Source organism: Pan paniscus, chromosome Y, assembly GCF_029289425.2.
Source record: "Pan paniscus chromosome Y, NHGRI_mPanPan1-v2.0_pri, whole genome shotgun sequence".
Lineage (NCBI taxonomy): Eukaryota > Metazoa > Chordata > Mammalia > Primates > Hominidae > Pan > Pan paniscus.
This window is the reverse complement of record NC_073273.2, coordinates 10,177,019-10,195,841: the sequence shown is the minus strand read 5'-3', so window position 1 is coordinate 10,195,841 and position 18,823 is coordinate 10,177,019. Positions and strand designations below refer to the sequence as shown.

At 39.9% G+C, this 18,823-nt stretch overlaps 1 pseudogene; it reads left to right on the top strand.

Annotated features, from left to right (window-relative positions):
• Positions 1 to 2,578: 2,578 nt before the first annotated feature.
• LOC129395551 (actin, cytoplasmic 1-like) lies at positions 2,579 to 3,828 on the top strand (annotated as a pseudogene).
• The last annotated feature ends 14,995 nt before the right edge of the window (positions 3,829 to 18,823 follow it).

Sequence of the window (18,823 nt, the reverse complement as noted above, 5' to 3'; positions counted from 1 at the left end):
ATAAACCAAATAAATCTCTCAGACATATACAAAACACTCCACAAGCTGACTACACATTCTTCTAAAGTGTATATGTGTTATTGTCTGTGCTATCTTCAGAATAGACTCTATGGTAGGCCACAAAGCAAGTTCTAATTATATCTAACATTATTGAAATCACATATAATGCTTTCTTCAACCACAATGGAATAAAACTAGAGGCCCGTTTTCTTTTTTTTTCTTTATTTCTTTTTTCTTTATTTAGTTAAAGAAAAATAGATAAATAAGTTGGAGTCTCACTCTGTCACCCAGACTGGAATTCAGTGGTGTGATCTCAACTCGCCACAACCTTTCATGGTCAAGCAATTCTCCTGCCTCATACTCCTGAGTAGCTGGGACTACAGGCACACACCACCGTGCTAGGCTAATTTTTGTAGTTTCAGTGGAGAAAGTTTCACTGTATTGATGAGGCTAGTCTCAAACTACTGACCTCAGGTGATACACCCACTTCGGCCTCTCAAAGTGCTCGGATTATACGCATGACCACCATGCCTGACTGAGATTCATTTTCTAAGGACTGAAAAACGTATATTGTTTGGAAAATAATAAATACACTCTTCAACAACCTATGGTTAACTGAAGAATCTGCAAGGAATTAAATAATTTTTACAAATAAAAGAAAAACTAAAACATACTAAAGCTTCTGAAATGCGCTAAATCAATGTTGAGAAATATATATGTGTAAACATACAGATAAAAAAGAAGAAATATAAAATTTGTAACATAAATGTACACACAAGGAAGCAGAAAAAGTGTAAATTAGAGGAGAGTACTTTTGTAAAAAATATGGCAAAGTAAAGGAAGCTGCCATCAATTGCCCCCAACCCTAACCCCCCAAGAACACCCACAGGAAAACCAAAACTGAGTATACAGTGCTGAGATTATCACCATCAATAACACAGAGCTCAGAAGTGAGAATGAGGCTGCTCCTAGGGTGACAGAGAACTGAAGAAACCAGGCAGAGGGTAAAAAAGTTGGCCTTTTATATTCATGACACTTGTCCCCTAGTCTGCTGACAACCAAGTGTGAACAAAACAAACAAACAAAAAAACTCCTCTGACTCTTGGTTACTACACTTACTAAAATAAAGTTGAAAGTGGATGGCCAGCTTCCCCATGATTTTGGATTCCCTGGCAGGAGAACTATTCCTGTCTTTACCCAAGGAAGTCTTGTGAGTGCCTGAAAAGAGAAAAAAAAACCTGAGGAAAACCAGGGATGAAGTAGAAAGGAAGGACTACCATCTCCAGCCTGCATAGCTCAGTCACAGGAGATGCCAAACCTGAGTGCCTGCACAGCATTACCATAAGGTAGGAGGTCTATTGCATAATTTCCTTAATCACAAACCTATAGAGAGCCTTCCCACACAGGATATCCCCTTCAAAATGTCTCAGATAGGAGACTGGCAGTGTTTCAAAGTTTGTTTGTTAGAGCTGAAATAAACCTGGGCTTAAGGCACCATCTACTGCCAAAACAGAGGCACTGACCTAGCCAAAATCAAGCAAACAATACCCCACAATACTTATGTCTTAAAGAAAACTCAAAGCAATTATATACAACAAAATGTAAAATAAGACAGAGAAAATAATAAACTAAATAACTAGTCCTTCAATGAAAAGATACAGATGTATAACCACCAGCAATAATACCAAACAGGAAATTATAACCTCCCTTAATGGACGAAGCATAAACCATTGACCAATGCTAATTAATGAGATGGCTATCAGTGATTATTGGATCAAAAATTCAAAATATCAGTTTTCAGGAAACTCAGATCTCTAAAACAACACAGAAAAGGAACTGATACGCTTCTGAAAGAAACTTTAAAAAATGTACTGAAATTATTTAACAATAAAAAAAAGTCCTGGAACTGAGAAATATACTGGTTAAAGTGAAAAATTCAGAAGGCTTTCAATAGAAGAATATATCAAACAGAATAAACAATCAGAGAGCTCTAAAATGAGTTATCAGGACCAGGTGTGCAGGCTCAGGCCTGTAATCACAGCACTTTGGGAGGCTGCGATGGGTTGATCACTTGAGTTTGGCAGTTTAAGACCAGTCTGGACATCATGGTGAAACCCTGTCTCTACTAAGAGTACAAAAAATTACCTGGGCATAGTGGTGCACACCTGTAATCCCAGCTATTCAGGAGGCTAAGAGAGGAGAATCACCCAAACCTCGGAGGCAGAGGTTGCAGTGAGTCAGTGTCGTGCCATTGAAGTCCAGCCTGGGCAACACAGAGAGACTTTGTCTAAACAAAACAAAACAAAAAAGTAAAAGAAACAAAGAAAAGAAAAGAAAATTAACATAGGTTATTCAGAAATGCACAAAGAACAAAACAGAAAAACAATCAAAAAGAATAAAGAACATTTACCAGATATACAAAATTACCTTAAATAAGCAAATCTAAGATTTAGCAATATTCATGAAAGAGTTCAGCAAAAGGAAGGTATATACAGCATATTCAAATGAATAATAACAACTTTCAAAAATTTGAGAGGGAGATAAATATACAGGTTCAGAAAAATCGGCAACTACAAAAAAGATTAATACCCCATAAAACTACCCCTCAACAAACAAGAATCAAACTCTGGCTCTCAGTCGCCACTGCCAGCTCGCCTACCTTGTTCTTCTGCCGCTCCTCTGTCCCACTCCTCTGTCCATCGCAGTAGAAGAAGAGATTGCTGTGCTCGTCATTGACAATGGCTCTTGCATGTGCAAAGCTGGCTTTGCAGGGGACGATGCTCCCCAAGCCATGTTTCCCTCCACCGTTGGGTTCCCCTGACACCAGGGCGTGATGGTGGACATGGGCCAGAAGGAGTCCTACGTGGGCAATGAAGCCCAGAGCAAGCGCAGCATTCTGGCGCTGAAGTACCCCATCAAGCATGGCATCATCACCAACTGGAACAACATGGAGAAGATCTGGCACCACTTCTACAATGAGCTGCATGGGGCCCCGGAGTAGCAGCCAGTGCTGCTGACCGAGGACCCACTGAACCCCAAGGACAACAGAGAGAAGATGACTCAGATTATGTTTGAGACCTTCAATACCCCGGCCACGTACGTGGCCATCCGGGATGTGTTGTCCCTCTATGCCTTTGGGCGCACCACTGGCATTGTCATGGACTCTGGACACAGGGTCACCCACACGGTGCCCATCTACGAGGGCTACTCCCTTCCCCATGCCATCCTGCATCTGGACCTGACTGGCTGGGACTTGACCGAGTACCTCAAGAAGATCCTCAAGGAGAGAGGCTACAGCTTCACCCACACAGCCCAGCGGGAAATCATGCGCGATATCAAGGAGAAGCTGTGCTAGGTCTCCCTGGACTTCAAGCAGGAGATGGCCACCCCTGCATCCTCCTCTTCTCTGGAGAAGAGCTATGAACTGCCCGATGGCCAGGTCACCACCATTGGCAATGAGTGGTTCCGGTGTCCGGAGGTGCTGTTCCAGCCTTCCTTCCCGTGCATGGAATCTTGCGGCATCCACCAGACCACCATCAACTACATCAAGAAGTGTGACGTGGACATCTGCAAAGACCTATACACCAATACGGTACTATCCGGTGGCACCACCATGTACCCAGGCTTGCTGACAGGATGCAGAAGGAGATCACTGTGTTGGCGCCCAGCACCATGAAGATTAAGATCATTGCACCCCCAGAGCGCAAGTTCTCAGTGTGGATCGGTTGTTCCATCCTGAACTCACTGTCCACCTTCCAGCAGATGTGGATTAGCAAGCAGGAGTATGATGAGTCAGGCCCCTACATCATCCACCACAAATGCTTCTAAATGGAATGAGCAGATGTGTAGCATTTGCTGCATGGGTTAATTCAGAAGCATAAATTTGCCCTTGGCAAATGCATACACCTCATGCTAGCCTCATGAAACTGGAATAAACCTTTGAAAAGAAATTGTCCTTGAAGCTTATATCTGACATCAGCACTGGATTGTAGAACTTGTTGCTGATTTTGACCTTGTATTCAAGTTAACTGTTCCCCTCGGTATTCATTTAATACTGTGTACATATCTTTGAGTTCAATCTTTAGTGCACGTGGCTTGGTCACTTCGTGACTGAGGTAAGAACGTGCTTGTGGAAGACAAGTCTGTGGCTTGGTGAGTGTGCATGGCCAGCAGTCTCTGATCTGTGCAGGGTATTAATGTATCAGGGCTGACTGTGCTGGGATTTCTCTAGAGGCTGGCAAGTGCTCCTGAACCGGTTGCGTCTGCCCTGCCTCTCTGTTAGGGCTGGAAAGTCCAAGCCACAGGACACAGTTTCCTTTCTTAGCTGATGTTTTTTGCCAGAACACCATAGGCTGTCACTTGCCTTGAGTTGGAAGCAGTTTGCATTTACACCTGTAAATGTATTCATCCTTTTAATTTATGTGAGGTTTTTTGTATGAAATTCTTGATTCTTTAAAGAAATGACAACAAATTTTTGTTTTCTACTGTTATGTGAGAACATTAGGCCTCAGCAACATATCATTGTGTAAGGAAAAATAAAAGTGCTCCCAAAAAACAAAAAAAAAAGAATCAAACTCTCAAAGGTTGAGAAATAAAGAAAATTCTAAAAGCACTAAGGGAAAATAAACAAAAAATGGAGGAGCTTGAAATCATTTGGCAAAAGACTTGTCAACAATAGGTTTTTAAGGAAGACACAGTATTAGAAGATATAAATTGTGACGTCAAAAACGTAATTGGAACAGAGGGTAAATGTCTAGAGTTTTTATGTGACAAATGTTGTCAGCTTAAACTAGTTGATTATTAACTATAAGATGTTTTCTCTGAGCCTTTGATGACCATCAAAAACTACAGCAGCAACACTAATGATAAAAACAAATGAATCAAAGCTTATCACTACTGAAAATATTTAAATGCTAAACATTTAAAAGCATTCATGGGAGGAAGAAAGGAAAAAATGATGTATGACTCAATCAGAAACAACTAACAAGATAACAGTAGTAAGAACTTATCAATAATTATCTTGAATGTAAATGAATTAAATTATGCAATTAAAAGATGTGGAGTGACCAAATGGATTTTAAAAATGGGATTCAACTACATGTTACCTATGAGACCCACCTAATCTTTAAGGACAAACAGGCTGAAAGTGAAGGAATAGAAGAAGATACTTCTATGCAAATGGTAATAAAAAATTAGGAGTGGCTATACTCCTATCTATAAAAGAGATTTCAATTCAAAACCTGTCATAAGACCAAGAAGGTCATCATTTAATAATAAAGCAATCAATTCATCAACAGGATATAACAATTATATATATACATCTGCACTCAACATTGGAGCACCTAAATATTTAAAGCAAATATAAATAGAAATGAAGAAAAAAATGGCAATAAAATACTTGTAGGAAATTTCAGTACCTCAATTACAACAAGGAATAGATAAACTCGACAGAAACTTAATAAGAAAATGCCAGACTTGAATTCTAGTTTTAACTAAATGAACCCAACAGACATATACAGAACTTTTCATAGTGTACAGCCGAATATATATTTTGCTGTAACACACATGGAAGATTCTCTAAAATAGACCACATACTAGGCCATAAACAAGTCTTAACAAAGTAAGATTGCTAAAAGCATATTTAATATTTTTTCAGACCATCATGGTAGCAAACCAAAAATCAGTAAGAGGAGAAATCTTGAAAAAAAAGTCACAAATACTGAACTTTTTTTTTTTTTTTTTTTGAGACAGAGTCTCGCTCTGTTGCCCAGGATGCAGCACAGTGGCACAATCTCGGCTCACCGCAAGCTCCGCCTCCCAGGTTCATGACATTCTCCTCCCCCAGCCTCCTAAGTAGCTGGCACTGGAGGTGCCCATCACCACGCCTAGCTAAGTTTTCATATTTTTAGTAGAGACGGGTTTTCACCGTGTTAGTCACGATGGTCTCGATCTCCTGACCTCATGATCCGCCCGCCTCGGCCTCCCAAAGTGCTGAGATTACAGGCGTGAGCCACCGCCCCTCAGCCTATATGAACATTTTTAAAACACTGCTCTTAAGTAATGAATTGATGAAACGAAATATAAAAAGAAAAATTCATAAGTATCTTCAGATAAATAATAGTGGAAACACAACACACCTAAACCTATAGTGTGCAGTGAAGCAGCATTATGATGCAAGATTACAGCAATAAATCCACACATTAAAAAAAAAAAGATACCAAATAAGCAACATCTCATTGTATCTAAGAAACTGGAAGGAAAAACAATTAAATTCAAAGTTAGCACAATGAATAAAATAAGAATTAAAACAGAAACAAATCAAATAGGGAACATAAACATCCGATGACAAAACATAAAAAATAAAAGGCAGCCAAATTTTATAGCAATAAGTAAAGTATTCTCTCTTTGCAGATGAAAATCTCCTATATGTAAAAACAGCTCAAATATTCTATTCAAGTGTTAGAACCAATGAACAAATTTGGTAATGTCATTGTACAAATAATTACCTAACTGAAAAAGAATTCAAGAAACTCGTCTGACTTATAAGCATATCAAAGAAATTAAATACTTAAAAAAAAGGTAACCAGAAAGTAACAGATCTCTCCATTGAAAACTATGAGACATTGATAAAATCAATTTAAGAAGACAAAAATAATTGGAAAGATTGTCTATGCTTATGGATTGGGAGAATTAATATTGTTAAAGTATTTATAGCATCAAAAGCAATACACAGATTCAATGCTATCCAATCAAAATTTCAATAGCATTCTTCACAGAAATAGAAAACAAAATATAAAACGTGTATAGCTATATAGAGAGCCATAAATTGTGAAAACATTCTTGAGAAAGAAAAAAGAAGTAGGAAGAACCACACCACCTTATTTGAAATTGGCATGAACACAGAAACATAGCCAAATGAACAGAACAGAGAATCGAGAAATACATCTAAGCATATATAGTCAATTAGTTTTTGAAATCTGCAGCAAAATGATAACATGAGAAGAAGATCATCTTTACTATGAGTAGTGCTGGGAAAACTAGATTTCCACATGCAAAAGAACAAAATTGGATTCACATTTTACATCATACACAAAAATCAACTGAAGATGAGTTGAAAAATCCTAAATGTAAGACTGCAACCTCTAAAACATCTAGAAGAGAACATAGAAAAAAGCTCATGAGTGATGGCCTTGGTAATAATTATTTTGAATATCGTATTAAAAACTCAGTCCACATAAACAAAAACAAATGAGCAAGACTACATCAAATGAAAAACTTTTGCACAGTAAAGGAAGCAATCGACCAAATACATTAGCCAAAATATTGGGGAAAGTATTTTCAAGCTATGTATCTGATGATGGGTTAAGATCTAAAATTTATGAAGGACTTGTATGTGGGAAAGAAAGTTTCTGGGGTGCCAGTTGATTTTGTCTCCCCCGTGTGAGACACCCATGGGGAGCCATGGGCGGCTTCTGAGGAGCAAATCTCCTTATTGCCTTCATGTCTTTATTGCTGAGAGCACAACGGCGCAGTGCATTCCACTGGTTGCTCAGGGAGATAAAACTCCCTTGAAGCAGTGGAGTATAATCAAACTTCTTGGCTTTTCATGAAACCTGCTCCCACCCGTTTCAGTCCTAATAAATTAGAGATCTTAAGTAGTTTAGACACACGCCTTTGCTCAAGGGAATTCACAGAAACCGCCAGTGCCATAAGAATTCAATGACTCACGAGTTCTCCTTCACTGATTAATCCTTTTCCTCATTCCTTCCTCCCCCTCCCATCTACCCTAAGAACAAAGAGCTTGTAAACCCTTTAATTAGGTGGAGCCTGACAACTGTGGGCCGTGAGCAACCCTCCGATGCTCGGGCCCCCTGGACCCGCCTTTTAAATGCTTATTCTCTCTCTTTGTAACTCCTTTGTCTCCCCCAGACTCAAAGTACCTGCCGGGTGTTGTGCGACTGTTTTCCCCAACATTGTACAACTCAACGGCAGCAAAACAGATAAACATATTAAAAGCTGAGCAAAAGCTCTGAATTGACATTTCTCCAAGGAACATATAAAAATGGGCAACAGGTATTTGAAACATTCAAAATCATTAATCATCAGAAAAAATTTAAATCAAAGGTACTTTGAGACGTTACATAACTCACATCAGGAAAGCTATTATTAAAAACTCAAAAGATCACAAAGGTTGGCTAGGATGTACAGAAAATGAAACTCATGTAGAGTGTTGCTGGTAATGTGTAGCAATTATAAAAATTGGTATGGAGGTTTCTGCAAAATTAAAAATAAAACTACCTTATGTCTCAACAACTCTTCCTTTCGACATATAACCAAAGGAAATCCCTAACTCATGGAGATATTTGCACTCTCATGTTCATCGCAGCATTATTAATAATAGATGAAATATGGAAAAAGCCTTATTGTCCAGTACAAAGAAATATTACTTAGCCCTAAACAAGAATGAGATCTTGCCATTTGCCAAACCATGGAGGAGCTTGGAGGAAACTATGCTAAGTGAAATAAACCAGACACGGAAAGAAAAATATTTATAATCACATATATGCAACAGAAGGGAGGGTGGTGCCAGGCTTTTTTTTTTTTAATGAGTTCTCAAAAGCTAATAATAAAAAAAAAAAGATCTCCCTCCTTATCACAAGAATGACACCAAGCTTTTCACAAAGTATCCACCCCCATGACCCGAGCATCTCCCACTCAACCTCACCTCCAACACTGGGGATCAAATTTCAGCATAAAGTTTGTAAAGGCAAATATCCAAACTATAGCAGTAACTATGTGAGATTAGAAATATGTTAATTTGTTCCAGTACAGTAGCCTTGAAATATCAATATGTATCCCATAGCATATGTCGTACACATGAAATGAACATAATAGGATGCATTTTTATTTATTTATTTTAAAATTTTTATTATATTTAAAGTTCTAGGGTACATGTGTACAGTGTACAGTTTTGATACATACGTATTCATGTGCCATGTTGGTTTGCTGTACCCATCAACTCATCATTTACAGTAGGTATTTTTCCTAATGCTACCCACCCCCCCAAATCCCTACCCCCCACTCCCTGACAGGCCCTGGTGTGTGATTTTCTTTGCTCTGTGTCCAGCTGATCTCATTGTTCAATTCCCACCTATGAGTGCGAACATGTGGTGTTTGGTTTTATGTCCTTGTGATAGTTTGCTGAGAATGATGGTTTCTAGCTCATCCATGTCCCTGCAAAGGACACAAACTCATCCTTTTTTATGGCTGCATAGTATTCCATGGTGTATATTTGCCACATTTTCTTAATCCAGTCTCTCATTGATGGACATTTGGGTTGTTTCCAACTCTTTGCTATTGTAAATAGTGCCATAATAAACAAACGTATGCATGTGTCTTTACAGTAGCATGATTTATAATCCTTTGGGTATATATCCAGTAATGGGTTTGCTGGGTCAAATGGTAATTCTAGTTTTAGATCCTTGAGGAATTACCACACTGTCTCCTACAGTGGTTGAACTAATTTACACTCCCACCAACAGTCTAAAAGCATTCCTATTTCTCCACATCCACTATAGCATCTGACTTTTTAATGATCACCATTCTAAGTGGCATGAGATGGTATCTCATTTTGGTTTTCATTTGCATTTCTGTGATGACCAATGATGATGAGCATATTTCCCTGCATCTGTTGGCAGCATAGATGTCTTCTTTTGAGAAGTGTCTGTTCTTATCCTTTGCCCACCTTTCGATGACTTTTTTTCATGTAAATTTGTTTGTGTTCTTTGTTGATTCTGGACATTAGTTCTTTGTCAGATGGGTAGATTGCAAAAATTTTCTCCCATTCTGTAGTTTGCCTATTTACTCTGATGGTAGTTTCTTTCACTGTGCAGAAGCTCTTCAGTTTCATTAGATCCTGCTTGTCTATTTTCACTTTTATTGCCGTTGCTTTTGGTGTTTTAGTCATAAAGTGCTTGCCCAAGCCTATGTTCTGAATGGCATTGCCTAGGTTTTCTTGTAGGGTTTTTATGGTTTTAAGTTTAATATTTAAGTGTTTAATCCATTTTGAATTAATTTTTATGCCACATGTAAGAAAGGGATCCAGTTTCAGCTTTCTACAAATGGCTAGCCACTTTTCCCAGCACCATTTGCTAAATAGGGAATCCTTTCCCCATTTCTTCTTTTTGTCAGTTTTGTCAAAAATGAGATGATTGCAGATGCATGGTGTTATTTCTGAGGCTTGTCTTCTGTTCCATTGGTCAATATATCTGTTTTGGTACCAGTACCAGGCTGTTTTGTTTACTATAGCCTTGTAGTATAGTTTCAAGTCAGGTAGCATGATGCCTCCAGGTTTGTTGTTTTTGCTTAGGATTGTATCGGCAATGCGGCCTCTTTTTTGGTTCCATATAAACTTTAAAGTAGTTTTTTTCCAATTCTCTGAAGAAAGCCATTGGTAGCTTGATCGGAATGGCATTGCGTGTATAAATTACTTTGGGCACTATGGCCATTTTCAAGATATTGATTCTTCCTATCCATGATCATAGAATATTCTCCCATTTGTTTGCGTCCTTTTTTATTTGTTGAGCAGTGTTTTTTAGTTGTCCCTGAAGAGGTCTCTCACATCCCCTGTAAGTTGGATTCCTAGGTATTTTATTCTCTTTGAAGCAATTCTGAATGGGAATTCACTCATGATTTGGCTCTCTGTTATTTGTGTATAGGAATGCTTGTGATTTTTTGCACACTGATTTTCTATGCTGAGATTTTGCTGAAGTTTCTTATCAGGTTAAGTAGATTTTGGGCTGAGACAATGGGGGTTTTCTCAATATACAATCATGTCATCAGAAAACAGGGACAATTTGACTTCCTCATTTCCTAATTGAATACTCTTTATTTCTTTCTCTTCCCTGATTGCCCTGGGTAGAACTTCCAACACTATGTTGAATAAGAGTGGTGAGAGAGGGCATCCTTGTTTTGTGCTGGTTTTCAAAGGGAATGCTTCCAGTATTTGCCCACTCAGTATGATACTGGCTGCGCGTTTGTCATAAGTAGCTTTTATTATTTTGAGATACATTCCATGAATGCCTAGTTTATTGAGAGTTTCTCACATGAAGGACTATTGAATTTTGTCAGAGGACATTTTGTATCTATTGAGATAATCATGTGGCTTTTGTCATTGCTTCTGTTTATGTGATTGATTAAATTTATTGACTTGCATAAGTTGAACCACATTTGCATCTCAGGGATGAAGATGATGTGATAGTGGTGGATAAGCTTTTTGATGTGCTGCTTGATTCAGTTTACCAGTATTGTACTCAGGATTTTCACCTCGATGTTCATCAGGGCTATTGGTCTAAAATTATCTTTTTTTGTTGTGTCTTTGCCAGGCCTTAGTATCAGGATGATGGTGGCCTTAGAAAATGAGTTAGGGAAGATTATTTCTTTTTTATATTGATTGGAATAATTTCAGAAGGAATGATACCAGCTCCTCTTTGTACCTCCAGTAGAATTCAGCTGTGAATCCTTCTGGTCCTGGACTTTTTTTGATTGGTAGGCTATTAATTATTATCTCAATTTCAGAGCCAGTTTTTGGTCTATTCAGAAAACCAAATCCTTTCTGGTTTAGCTTTTGTAGGGTGTACATGTCCAGGAATTTATCCATTTATTCTATATTTGCTAGTTTATTTGCATAGAGGTGTTTATGGTATTCTCTGATGGTAGTTTGTATGTCTGTGGGGCTGGTGGTGATATCCCCTTTATCATTTTTATTGCTTCTACTTGATTCTTCTCTCTTTTCTTCCTTATTAGTCTTGCTAGGGATCTATCAATTTTGTTGATCTTTAAAAAAAAAAAAAAAAACCCAGTTCCTGGAATCATTGATTTTTTTTGAAAGGTTTTTTTGTGTCTCTATCTCTTTCAGTTCTGTTCTGATCTTTGTTATTTTTTGCCTTCTGCGAGCTTTTGAATTTGTTTACTCTTGCTTCTCTATTTCTTTTCATTGTGATGTTAGGGTGTCAATTTTAGATCTTTCCTGCTTTCTCTTGTGGGCTTTTAGTACTATAAATATCCCTCTACACACTGCTTTAAATGAGTCCAGAGATTATGGTATGTTGTGTCTTTGTTCTCATTGGCCTCAAAGAACATCTGTTTTTCTGCGTTGGTTTTGTTATTTATCCAGCAGTCATTCAGGAACAAGTTGTTCAGTTTCCATGTAGTTGTCTACTTTTGAGTGAGTTTCTTACTGCTGGGTTGTAATTTGATTGCAGTGTGGTCTGCGAGACAGTTTGTTGTGATTTCTGTTCTTTTACATTGGCTGAGTAGTGCCTTATTTCCAATTATGTGGTCAATTTTAGAATAAGTGTGATGTGATGCTGAGAAGAATGCATATTGATTCATAATGCATAATGCTGTTGATTTGGGGTAGAGAGTTCCATAGATGTCTATTAGGCCTGTTTGTTGCTGAGCTGAGTTCAGGTCCTGGATATCCCTGTTAACTTTCTGCCTCATTGATCTGTCTAATATTGACAGTGCAGTGTTAGTGTCTCCCATTATTATTGTGTGGCAGTGTAAGTCTCTTTGCAGGTCTATAAGGACTTGCTTTATGAATCTGGGTGCTCCTGTATTGGGTGCATATATATTTAGAATACTTGGCTCTTCTTCGTGAATTGATCCCTTTACCATATGTAATGGCCTTCTTTTTCTCTTTTGATCTTTATTGGTTTAAAGTCTGTTTTATCACAGACTAGGATAGAAACCCCTGCTTTTTTTTTTCTTTCCATTTGCTTGATAGATCTTTTTCCATCCCTTTATTTTGAGCCTATGTGGGTCTTTGAATGAGAGATGGGTCTCCTGAATACAGAACACTGATAGGTCTCAACTCTTTATCCAATTTGCCAGTCTGTGTCCTTTAAATGGGGCATTAGCCCATTTACATTTAAGGTTAATATTGTTATGTGTGAATATGATTCTGTCATTGTGATGTTCGCTGGACAGTTTGCCCATTAATTGATGCAGTCTCTTCATAGCATTGAAGGTCTTTACAATTTTTCATGTTTTTGCAGTGGCTGGTACTGGTTGTTTCTTTCCATGTATAGTGCTTCCTTCAGGAGCTCTTTAAAGGCAGGCCTGGTGGTGACAAAATCTCTCAGCATTTGTTTGACTCTAAAGGATTTTATTTCTCCTTCACTTATAAAGATTAGTTTGGCTGGATATGAAACTCTAGGTTGAAATTCTTTTCTTAAAGAATGTTGAATATTGTCCCCACTCTCTTCTGGCTTGTATGGTTTATGCTAAGAGATCCACTGTTGGTCTGATAGGCTTCCCTTTGTGGGTAATTCAACCTTTCTGGCTGCCCTTAACACTTTTTTCTTCATTTCAACCTTGGTGAACCTGACAGTTATGTGTCTTGGGGTTGCTCTTCTCCAAGAGTATCTTTGCAATGTTATCTATATTTCCTGAATTTGAATGTTGGTCTGCCTTGCTAAGTTGGGGAAGTTATCCTGGATAATATCCCAAAGAATGTTTTCCAACTTGGTTCCATTCTTTCCATCACTTTCAGGTACTCCAGTCAAATGTAGATTTGGTCTTTTCACTTAGTCCCATATTTCTCAGAGGGCTTGTTTGTTTCTTTTTACTCTTTTTTTCTCTAACCCTGTCTTCTCACTTTATTTTATTAATACGACCTTCAATCACTGACACCCTTACTTCCATTTGATCATATCGTCTATTGAAGCTTGTGCATGTGTCACAAAGTTCTCGTGCCATGGTTTTCAGCTCCATCAGGTCATTTAAGGTCTTCTCTACACTGTTTATTCTAGTTAGCCATTCATTTAATCACTTTTTGAGGTTTTTAGCTTCCATGTGATGGGTTCGAACATGTGATTTTAGCTCAAAGAGATTTGTTATCATCGACCTTCTGAAGCCTACCTCTGTCAACTCATCAAAGTCATTCTCTATCCAGTTTTGTTCCATTGATTGTGAGGAGTTGTGATAATGTGAAGGAGTAGATGTGCTCAATTTTCAGAATTTTCAGCTTTTCTACTCTGGTTTCTCCCCACCTTTGTGCTTTTATCTACCTTGAGTCTTTGATGCTGTTGACCTACACATAGGGTTTTGGTGTAAATGAACTTTTTTTTGATGTTGAAGCTATTCCTTCCTGTTTGTTAGTTTTCCTTCTAACAGTGAGGTCCCTCAGCTGCAGGTCTTTTGTAATTTGGTGGAGTTCCACTCCAGGTTCTCTCTGTCTGGTTGTCATGAGCAGAGGATGCAGATGCAGAAGAGTAAATATTGCAGAACAGCAAATATTGCTGCCTCATCCTTCCTCTGGAAGCTTCGTCCCAGAGGGGCAGTTGCCTATATAAGGTCAGCCCCTATTGGGAGGTATCTCCCAGATAGGCTACACAAGGGTCAGGGACCCATGTGAGGAGGGAGTCTGTCCATTCTCAGAGCTCAAATGGCATGCTAGTATAACCACTACTCTCTTCAGAGCTGTCAGACAGGGATGTTTAAGTCTGCCAAAGTTGTCTGCTGCCTTTTGTTCAGCTATGCCCTGCCCACAGTGGTGGAGTCTAGAGGCAGTAGGCCTTGTTGAGCTGTGGTGGGCTTTGCCAAGTTTTAGCTTCCTGGGTGCTTTGTTTACCTACTCAAGACTTAGCAACGGGGGACACCCCTCTACCAGCCAGGCTGCCACCTTTGGGGTTGAATTCAAACTGCTGCATTAGCAGTGAGCAAGGCTCTGGGGGCATGGGACCCACCAAACCAGGCATGGGAGAGAATGACTTGTTCTGCCAGATGCCGTGACCTTGGGAAAAGTGCAGTATTTGCACAGGAGTACCCCCATTTTTTCCAGGTAGTCTGTCATGGCTTCCCTTGGCTAGGAAAGGGAAATCAACCAACGCCTTGCACTTCCCAGTAGAGGTGATGCCCAGCCCTACTTCAGCTCACCCTCTGTGGGCTGCACCTACTGTCCAACCAGTCCGAAAGGGATGAATCAGGTACCTCTGTGGGAAATGCCAAAATCACTGATCTGCCTTGATCATGCTGGGAGCTGCAGACCAGAGCTGTTCCTATTTGGCCATCTTGGAACACCTCCAGGAAAAAATAGGATGCATTTTTAAAGGTAATTTTTTTTTTTTTTTTGAGACGGAGACTCATTCTGTCACCCGGGCTGGAGTGCAGTCGTGTGGAGAGTGCTTCCTCCACACCCTTCCCTGTCCCTTTCAATCAGCTGGCTGTGAGATCATTGAAACCAGAGATCTGAGGCTCAGGACAGGCCCAAGCAGGGTTGTGTCTGCCTGTCTGCATTTCAGGCTCACTGTATGGTAGGGTCAGTTCTTTGGCTAGAGAAAAGGCTATTGTGTTACCAGAGGAGGGCTTGTTGAGTTGATTCGAGAGACAATACAAGCATCAATATTGGGAATGTCCGAGGTTAGTGTTGGGGAAACCAGTCCCACACCATCCAGTGGGTACCCTGAGTCTGGAGGAGACAAAGGAATTAGAAAGAGAGAGAATAAACATTTAAAAGGTGCATCTAGAGGACCAGAGCATTGAAGGCTTGCTCATGGCCCATTGCTCTTGGGCTTCACCCAATTTATTGGTTTACAAGCTCTTTGTTCTCAGGGCAGCTGGGAGGGGGAGAAATGGATGAGAAAAAGGATTAATCAGAGAAGGAGAACTCCTGAGCCATTCAATAAGATGTTTGGCACTGGCGGTTTCTGTGAATTTCCTTGAGCAAAGGTGTGTGTCTAACCTACTTAAGATCTGTAACTTATCGGGACTGAAACGGGTGGGAGCTGGTTTCAGGAGGAGCCAAGATGTTTGATTATACTCCATTGCTTCAAGGGAGTGTTGTCTCCCTGAGCAACCTGTGGAATACTGCTGAGCAGTTATGCACTCGGGGCATAAATACGTGAAGGCAATAAGGAGACTTTTCTACTCAGAGGCTGCCCATGGCTACCCATGGGTTTCTCACACAGGGGAGACCAACTCAACTGGCACCCCAGAAACTCTCTTTTCCAGTTAGTAATTATGGGTATTTGGTTTGGACCAAAGACAGGATAAGAGATAAACAAAGAATATTGGGGTGGCCCTGTGGTGACAGCATTTTCCAGCCAGCAGGCCTGCTTTACCTGCTGGGAAGAAGGCTGGGCCACAAAACTTCTTCATCCATCTGATCTCTTTAGAGGGACATGAATAAAATGGGCCTCCACAGTCCCAAGACAACACTCAAGGACTTGGGCTTGGACTTTCCTGGAGACAAGACAATTTGAATGGCACTGACTGCCAGGTACTGTCATCCCATGGGCCATGAGACCATTTCGCCTGTTCAGTTCCCCTCTACTCTTTATGGGTGACTAGGGCATGGAATGGGTGTCGAGATGACAGGGCTCTGTCTCTGGGATAAGGACAGACCCCAGGGAAGGGGAAGCCACCAGCCAGGAGCCCAGGTCAGGGGCCAGGTTTGGGGAACAGTTTTCTCTGATCGTATGCTTACTCCTGCAGCCTGACTCATCACCTGAATTTATGTCTATTTTGGAGAATGGAGAAAACAGACTTAGAAAAAGACACTTGTGGGCCTGTCACCTAAAGATAAACCCAGCTGTAATTCTGGTGTGTTTATTTTTAGCTTTTTTTTTGGTTTCTCTTTTCTCATGTTTCTGCTTCATATCAGTACTTTTTTTGAGCACACTCCCTGCACTCTGTGATCTTCCTTTGATGAGGAGGATCCTTTAAGATAAGAAAAGTGAAGGCTGGCCAGCTGTGGATCTGGTCTACATTTGGGGCTGGCCTATGTCTTGTCTGGCCTTCACATCGTGTGTACTTTTTCTCCTCCTTTCCACCTACCATTAGGATATTATCATCTTTCTTGGCACCTCTTTTGCCTCCTTATATTTAGATCCTGCACTGCCCAAGTGTGTGACCCTTGGTGGGTTCACGTGACTTCTCACCTCTAAAATAGGGATGGTGCCAGGACATGCCATGGGGATTGTTGCAAAGATTAAGTGGGGGTGGTTATCAAAAGCCTAAGAGTACCATTGAGACACAGTGAGCATACATGAAATACCAACTGTTTATTATCAAGTGCTGCCTAATTGTTCTTTAGGATCAACCATTGTTTATTCACATAACTATCAAGCTCCTGTTAATCGTTTTCCTATTTTCAATACTGGAGAACAATACTTCATTGAAAGTCATAGTAAATAAAGTGCTAACGTATTATCAGTTTCAAGTAATAGGCTTTATTAAGTGCCTCAAGGGCGCCGGGTCAATCAGAGCCTGACCCAAGTGTTTGCAGCCACAGAGAAAATGGGAAAGGCATTGCAATTTGTGATATCCTGGGATCCACAGCCATGAGTGGTCAAATTGAAACAGGAAACCTCATTCCTCAGCTTGGCTTCAGTTTCTTTCCAAGTCCTACTGCTCTGGCTGAGAGAGCCTCTGCCCATCAAAATATCGTGTCCTTTGTGTCCCCCAGGCCACTGTAGGGTAGTGAGATATACCAGTAGGGGCCCAACCATGATGTTGCCACCCTCCCTCTCATCTTTCTTGCTCCTTTCCTCTGCCCTCTGGCTGCTTACAGTAACATGCTGGACCACTCCATGGCTGCACCTGAGTCGTGGCTGATGCCACTAGCACTGGCATCCTCTAAGGAAATTTCCTTCCAGACTGGGAAGTTGGTCTAAAGTTAGGGGCTGGACTTCATGATGCACACTGCAGGCACCTCTGTGGTTGTGTCTATTGATACCCTTGGTGATGTCTACATGTGGATCTGCTTTGGACAGATCTTGAGTTTTTCAGCTGTATCTGGTGATTACTTGGGTCTCATTTGAGGGAGTGGAAGTGTGGGTAGAGCCAGGATTTTCTGCTGGCATCTGTGGTGCTTCATTAGACTTGGAACCAGGACAGCTGGAACAGAGACTCTTCCTAGAGTCTCTGATACCATATATTATTTCTCATATATTGTATTTTGAAAATAAAAAATATATGCACATGACTGAAAAATACAGAGGTGAGGCAAGAGTTACACAGAAGGAGCTGCCACCATGTGCACCTCACCCTAGTCCCCTGAACTACCTGTTAACAACCAGGTACAACAGAGGAAGACTGAGTTTCTTAGACTCCCACTTTTCCTCCACCCTCAGCCAATGGTAGGAATATGATGATTTTAGTTTCTTTCTTAGTTATCATTGAAGTTGTAAGTAACTGTAGAGTATAAATATTTAGATATACATCTTGTTGATCCAATACAATAGAATCTTGTGACTTTCCTCTTGTAGGAGGTATATTAGTACTGTGAATTCCCATACATGTCTTGGTATTCTATGGGTATATACATACTTTTTTTTTAGCTTTCTATTTTCTTGGAGTTTCTATTGCCTTTTCTTCTTTCTATTTAAAATTAAATTGTCTCCTTTTATCACATCCTTAATATCTTCCCTCATTTCTAACCTCCCATCTGAAAAGTCACTGCTGGATGCCTTCCTTTTTCCTGTTCCCACCCAACCAATGTCTCTCTAGGCCTGGGATTGAGCTGTCATTCCAAGGGCTTTCATAACTGCCTCCCTGGGTTTTTACATGTCAAATGCTATTTCACTACTGCAAATCTGGGACTAATCTCCCAGAGAGCTAACCACTTTTCTTATGGTTTCTTTTTTTAATTGTGTGTGGTTTTGAAATAATTTTTAGATTCTGTCTTCCATTTTTTTCAGACTTACACATTTTAAGAGAATTTCAAACTGTTTTTCCTAATCTCTAAATTTTCTTATTATCTTCATAAATTTTGTTACTTTCTATGGATGCAATATTTTCTACTTCTCCGAGACTATAG